The following is a 6,832-nucleotide window of genomic DNA, read 5'->3' as shown; positions in this document are numbered from 1 at the left end:
ACTAGCTAGCCATTTCACATCGGTTACACCAGCCTAATCTTGGGAGTTGACAGGCTTGAAGTCATAAACAGCGCAATGCATTGCGAAGGGCTTCTGGCAAAACGCACGAAAGTGCTGTTTTGAATGAATGCTTACGAGCCTACTGCTGCCTACCATCGCTCAGTCAGACTGCTCTATCAAATCATAGACTTAATTATAACATAATAACACAGAGAAACACGAGCCTTAGCTCATTAATATGGTCAAATCCGGAAACTATCACGTTTATTCTTTCAGTGAAATACGGAACCGTTCCGTATTTTATCTAATGGGTGGCATCCATAAGTCTAAATGTTCCTGTTACATTGCACAACCTTCAATGTTATGTCATAATTACGTAAAATTCTGGCAAATTAGTTCGCAACAAGCCAGGCGGCCCAAACTGTTGCATATACCCTGACTCTGCGTGCAATGAACGGAAGAGAAGTGACAATTTCACCTGGTTAATATTGCCTGCTAACCTGGATTTCTTTTAGCTAAATATGCAGGTTTAAAAATATATACTTCCGTGTATTGATTTTAAGAAAGGCATTGATGTTTATGGTTAGGTACAGTCGTGCAACGATTGTGCTTTTTTCGCAAATGTGCTTTTGTTAAATCATCCCCGTTTGGCGAAGTCGGCTGTCTTTGTTAGGAAGAAATAGTCTTCACATAGTGCGCAACGAGCCAGGCGGCCCAAACTGCTGCATATACCCTGACTCTGTTGCAGAGGTGACACATTTTCCCTAGTTAAAATAAATTCATGTTAGCAGGCAATATTAACTAAAGATGCAGGTTTAAAAATCTATACTTGTGTATTGATTTTAAGAAAGACATTGATGTTTATGGTTAGGTACAAGTTGGAGCATCGACAGACCTTTTTCGTGAACGCGCACCGCATCGATTATATGCAACGCAGCACAGGTTAGATAAACTAGTAATATCATCAACCATGTGTAGTTAACTAGTGATTATGATTGATTGATTGTTTTTATAAGATACGTTTAATGCTAGCTAGCAACTTATCTTGGCTTCTTACTGCATTCGCGTAACAGGCAGGCTCCTCGTGGAGTGCAATGTAAAGCAGGTGGTTAGAGCGTTGGACTAGTTAACCGTAAGGTTGCATCCCCAAGCTGACAAGGTAAAAATCTGTCGTTCTGCCCCTGAATAAGGCAGTTAACCCACCGTTCCTAGGCCGTCATTGAAAATAAGAATGTGTTCTTAACTGACTTGCCTAGTTAAAAAATATTTATATAAATTTTTTTTTAACAAAATAATAATAATCGGCAAATCGGTGGCCAAAAATACCGATTGCCGATTGTTATGAAAACTTGAAATCGGCCCTGATTAATCGGCCATTCCGATTAATCGGTCGACCTCTACCACAGACCACAAGGAGATGTCGTGCTGCATGAGGCAAATGGTGGTCACACCAGATACTGACTGGTTTATGTTTGTTTCTTTTTTGTACTGTTTACTCCTTTTTCTCCCCAATTTTGTGATATCCAATTGGTACTTACGGTCTTGTCCCATCGCTGCAACTCCCATACAGACTCAGGAGAGGCAAAGGTTGAGAGCCATGTGTCCTCCGAAACACAACCCTGCCAAGCTGCATTGCTTCTTGTTATACACTGCTCGCTTAGCCCAGAAGCCAGCTGCACCAATGTGTCGGAGGAAACATCATACAACTGGCGACCGAAGTCAGCGTGCATGCGTCCGGCCCACCACAAGGAGTTACTAGAGAGCGATGGAACAAGGGCATCCCAGCTGACCAAACCCTCCCCTAACCCGGACAACGCTGGGCCAATTGTGCGTCGCCTCATGTGTCTCCCGGTCGCGGCCGACTACAACACAGCCTGGGATTGAACCCAGGTCTGTAGTGACGCTGCCCCACTCAGGAGGCCTCTGACTGGTTTTCTGATCCACACTCCTACCTTTTTGAAAGGTATCGGTGACCAAAAGATGCATATCTGTATTCGCAGTCATGTGAAATCCTTAGATTAGCGCCTAATGAATTTATACATTTCAATTGGCTGATTTCCTTATATGAACTATAACTCAGAAAAACATTTGAAATTGTTGCATATTGCATTTATATATTTTTCAGTGTACATGGTGACTTGACTTGATTTAGGTCTGTATGTGTATTTCTTGATTTAACTGTTGGTTTTTGATGCTTGATGTTTAGATAAGTCAAACATAGGCACACATACAGATGTAATGTCTTAATTTGATCACTCTGTTGTCATAGAGAATCTTCCTGCACCGCAGGACATTCAAACTTGTAGCAGTTTAAAAAGGCTTCTACAGTTTGTAATTTCCACTTTAAAATGTCAGACTTATTTTGCCCCAAAGAAACATGTATCAACCCCTACAAAATGTCCTTTAAATATAATCCACATTACAACTCACATGTCCTGTTACTGCAGGATTATTTTCCTGCTGCATAAACTTGTCAAATTATAGATAGCAGATCTGTAGATCTCAAAAGAACTCATGTTCTAAATATAACTCTAATGAAGAGTTTTTAAGACTAGACCTGTGTTTGAAGTCAACTGTAGTAGAGTCTGAGCCATCATTGTTTTGTCAGTCATAATGAAAAGATACTGGAGTCTTGCAAGCAGGGAGCATCTTTCATTTCATATTCATGAATGCAGTCTGGTCTCAAAGTAGTTCAAGACTTCCAGCGTCTCAGTCAGAGAACATGAGCCATGTTCAGCTGTAACAGTGAGTTGGGCGTGCAGCCATCTTTAAAACACATTTCATCCCAGTACCACTCACCCCTCACCACTCTGATCTCCCCTCCCCCTTTCACTCAGGGACAGAGAAAGTTGAGTTTGGGTTGTCTGGATATTCTAGCGATGACTCGTTTTTTCCGGCACTGCTAAGGTAGGAGAGGGGAGGCCAGTGGAGGAGGACCATGGAAAAAGAAGAGCAGAGAATCTGCCATTTTGAGGCAGACTAGGCTACATCAGTGGCTAAATAACGGACCCAACACTAGTATCATAATTTGAATCCGCACCTTTCCTACAGTATTTTGTTAGCACTGCCTGGGTTTATCATATAAGAGAGTGTGGATATTAGAGGAGACATCCCGAAATGGAAAAAGGAACACAGAACATCTGGAATCCGACTACAGGCAGTGCTATGTAGCTAGCCTGACCATCATCTGGGCTGGAAGCAACAGTTGAATAGAAGAAAAAAAGGTTTCAGCAAAATGGCCGACTGCAAGAAGAATAGAATGAGAGAATTCTCCTTGCTGTCCTGGAAAGGACTTCCATTAGGAGAGAATGTGGAGTTTAGACTGGAACTCTTTAGCTAGTCAATAACATTAAAGTGATCAATGAAGTACTAAAAGGTGATGATGAACATCAACAGGGCTGACTAGCCCTCAAGGACTGGAGTTATGCACCCAATCAAATGAAAGGGCAAAATCTCCATTCATGCTGTGGGCATTCAATTTCCATCTGTGAGTGGCCAACTTCGCTTTAGATGCCTGGATGTGCCGAATGTGCCAGATGGATCAGGTTTGCAGTTTGGGGACTATTCTATTGGTCCATCAAGCCAGAAAAGCACTATCAAGCCCAGATAAAGTATTTGAAAAAATTTAAAATAGTATTTAAACACAGGTCTGATCCATTAGAGGTCTGAGGAAGACTTCTGCAAATTGAGTCTAAACAACTATCTAGACATTGACTCACTATTCGTATTATATAGGGTGTAGTGCCAGCGTAAACATCTATGTTGAAGGTGCATTACTGTACCTCCTACATACATGGTGACTTGATGTCGGCCTGTATCAGCATTTCTTCATTCAACTACTGGTTGTTGATGCTTGATGTTATGATAGGTCAAACATAGACACTCTGCATAGATCCCAAAATAACTCTTGTTCTAAATATTACTCTAATGAAGTGTAATGTTTTTAAGACTAGACCTGTTTCATATTCATGAATGCAGTCTGGTCTCAAAGTAGTTCAAGACTTCCAGCGTCTCAGTCAGAGAACATGGGCCGTGTTCAGCTGTAACAGTGAGTTACAGCCATCTTTAAAACACATTTCATCCCAGTACCACTCACCCCTCACCTCTCTGATCTCCCCCCTCCTTTCACTCAGGAGAGAGACTTGAGTTTGGGATGTCTGGATATTCCAGCGATGACACATTTCTGTCCGGCACTGCTCAGGGAGGAGAGGGGAGGCCAGCGGAGGAGGACCATGACAAAAGAAGAATCGGCCATTTTGAGGCAGACTAGGCTACATTAGTAGCTGGATTAGGGACCCAACACTCATACTGTCTCCCTCCAGTTCATTTTCACTGGATTAAGACTATTAATGTCATTACAGTGCATGATCCACACATTGTCTTTATTGTTAACACTGCCTGGGTTTATCAGGGACAGCACAGGTATCTGAGGGGAGGTGCTATACCTGATGGAAATGATATTGCAATAACATTTACATTTTAGTCATTTAGCAGATGCTCTTATCCAGAGCGACTTACAGTAGTGAATGCATACATTTCATACATGTTTTTCCACATTTGTGCCCCCTGTGGGAATTAAACCCACAACCCTGGCGTTGTAAACACCATGCTCTACCAACTGAGCCACACGGGACTAATAAGAACTGTCTTCTCATTTGACGTCTGATTGTGTTCACACAATAATGTGTGAACACAATGAATAAACCAGCAAATATAGTCAGGGTGGAGAAAGGCCATGAATGTCATCAAGAGAAAGCCAGGATATGGGCAGGAACTTCTAATTGACAAACCTAGGGCGGCAGATAGCCTAGCGCATAGAGCATCAGGCCAGGAACTGAAAGGTTGCTAGTTTGAATATTAATACACAATTGTGAAATAGGACAAATATAAACACCCAACATATTATTACAATTGCAATGAGTTACTTCAAGTTAAAACATATGTGGGTATTTCTGATCTGAGAGTCTGCACTGATATTGCTGAAATGATTTTCCTCTCAGTTGAAGTAGGTCCTCATTTCCCTAAGGGGATGTCGAAAGTTGTATTATATACAATGTGTGTCCTTCGGTTGTCTGATGTCAGAATAGTCTTTATAGCCTACTTTTGCTCCTTTCCAAACTATACTGAACAAAAATATAAACTCATGTAAAGTGTTGGTCCCATGTTTCATGAGTTAAAATAAAATATCCCAGAAATGTCTAAAATGTTGTGCACACATTTGTTAACATCCCTGTTAGTGAGCATTTCTTATTTGCCAAGATAATCCATCCACCTGACAGGTATGGCATATCAAGAAGCTGATTAAACAGCATGGTCATTACACAGGTGCACCTTGTGCTGGGGACAATAAAAGGTCACTGTAAAATGTTGAGGGAGCATGCAATTGGTATGTTTACTGCAGGAATGTCCATCAGAGCTGTTGACATAGAATTTAATGTTCATTTCTCTACCATAAGCCGCCTCCAATGTTGTTTTAGAGAATTTGGCAGTACATCCAACTGGCCTCCCAACTACAGACCACGTGTAATGACACCAGCCCAGGACCTCCACATACGGCTTATTCACCTGCGGGATCGTCTGAGACCAGCCACCCAGACATCTGATGAAACTGAGGAGTATTTCTGTCTTTAATGAAGCCCTTTGGTGGGGAAAAACCTGTTCTGATTGGCTGGGCCTGGCTCCCAAGTGGGTATGCCTATGCCCTCCCAGGCCCACCCATGGCTGCACCTCTGCCCAGTCATGTGAAATCCATAGATTAGGGCCTAATGAATTTATTTCAATTAACAGATTTCCTTATATGAACTGAAATTGTTGCATGTTGTGTTTATATTTCTGATCAGTATATATTAAACTAAGTCCATTTTACTTTACAACTGCCTCCATCAATTATATTTACACTTTGATGTGGTAAAGATATCATTTTCTAATAGGCTGTTGTAGTAAGCATTACATTTACTTTTGAATGTATGATCATATCAAACTCTTAAATGTGCAGTCCAAATAAAAAGGGTCCATGTGACTGTGAGAGGTAGAGATAGCATTAGGGAAGCATTAGTGTGGTAGTAGTGTGACTGCCAACATGTCTGGTCATGTGGCCAGGTAAGAGCGGATTGGGGAGGGAGGGAGAGAATCTGAAATAGATCTCTCTCACCTGTCTTTTGTGTGATCAGTCCAGGCGGTAGAATACCTCCATTGCATTCCATGACAATGCACAGGCTTTTCCAGAATATAGTTCCCTTTGAACACGGGATCCACCATCACCATCAATGAATGTAGCCTACAGCTGTGCTATAATTTATACCAAAACACCCATATCTTATACTGTATGTTGCTTGAGGGATGATCTGTCATTAAACCTGTGATTTTATTCACTCAGATAAATATAACAAATGTTTGTCTTGATGAATGAAAAATGCTTTCTTTATATTAGTTAGGACTCACTTTGAAATTTTAGAAGCTTTACAATGTCGACAGGCAGGGAGAGGCCTGTGTGTGAAGTCAGTGAAATGATTGTGCAAAACAGTGAATAGTGATAATGCGTAAAGCTTGGGGGTAAATATAGGCTAAATACACGCTTAAAAAGTCAAACTTGGAGAACAAATAGTCAATGAAAAAATGTGCTGATTTTTACAAACAGAAAAATCTCCTCCATCCTCTGCCTGTATGGCATTTTCTTATTTCAATCCGACCGACAGAGATGCAGGGCGCATTCCTGCGCGCACCGCACTGGACAGATTTGGCCTACGCTTCAGACCCGACCCGGGCAAAGCGCAAGATGACAGTCGGATGGCCAACGTGCCCTCACCAAGCTCCGGCGTACTGAACTACCCCT

General features: G+C 41.7%; 1 non-coding gene across 1 annotated transcript; it reads right to left on the bottom strand.

Moving 5' to 3' along the window:
- Window positions 1–4,560: 4,560 nt before the first annotated feature.
- Window positions 4,561–4,634, bottom strand: trnav-uac (transfer RNA valine (anticodon UAC)). The gene has a single exon. It is a non-coding gene; the product is annotated as a tRNA-Val (tRNA).
- Between the last annotated feature and the right edge of the window lie 2,198 nt (window positions 4,635–6,832).

This window comes from Salmo salar, chromosome 27 (genome assembly GCF_965601325.2).
Source record: "Salmo salar chromosome 27, fSalSal1, whole genome shotgun sequence".
In the NCBI taxonomy this organism is placed as follows: Eukaryota; Metazoa; Chordata; class Actinopteri; order Salmoniformes; family Salmonidae; genus Salmo; species Salmo salar.
The sequence above is the reverse complement of the archived record's forward strand: the minus strand, read 5'-3'. Positions and strand labels throughout refer to the sequence as shown.